We start from the raw sequence: 711 nt of genomic DNA, 5'->3' as shown, positions 1-711 counted from the left end.
ATGATGAGAGAGAATCATTGATCGGCTGCCTCCTGCACGCCCCCTACTGGGGATTGAGCCCAAACCCAGGCATGTACTTTTGACCGGAATCGAACCTGGGACCCTTCAGTCTGCAGGCCAACACTTTATCCACTGAGCTAGACCAGCTAGGGCCAAAAGATATATTTCTTGGTGTGCTGCAGAATTTTAGTGATTAGTTTATATGTGCCATGAGATGACAAAGGTTGGAAATCTCTGGTCTGAACAGAGCTAAGTAATATCCGACCACAGCCTCACTCTGGTATCAGATCTTCTTGGTTCTGATTCTAGCTTATTGCCTCGTAGAGCTGCATGTCCTTTGGCAGGTTGCTTAACCTTCCTGTGCCTCAGGTTTCTCGTGTGTAAAACTGGGGATGACACTAGGTTGATAAGTTGCTACTTCTCTCCCAAATGGACGCTTTCTATCTTGATAAGAATTCAGTGCCCAACTCTCCAAATAACAAATATTCTCCCTGCACACACACACACACACACACACACACACACACACACACACACACACACACGTTGCCCATTTTGCTACTTCTTTGGTCCCAATGGTAACATATAACTACCATAAGTTAACCATTTCTCTAAAGTGGTTAATTTGGATTGTTCCTAAATTTTTGTATGTAAATGTCTATTCACTCTTCATTTTTGTAGACTAAATTTCTACAGGTAACGTCACTGGGT

Source organism: Myotis davidii, unplaced genomic scaffold (assembly GCF_000327345.1).
Source record: "Myotis davidii unplaced genomic scaffold, ASM32734v1 scaffold54, whole genome shotgun sequence".
In the NCBI taxonomy this organism is placed as follows: Eukaryota; Metazoa; Chordata; class Mammalia; order Chiroptera; family Vespertilionidae; genus Myotis; species Myotis davidii.
Note: the sequence above shows the minus strand (reverse complement) of the source record.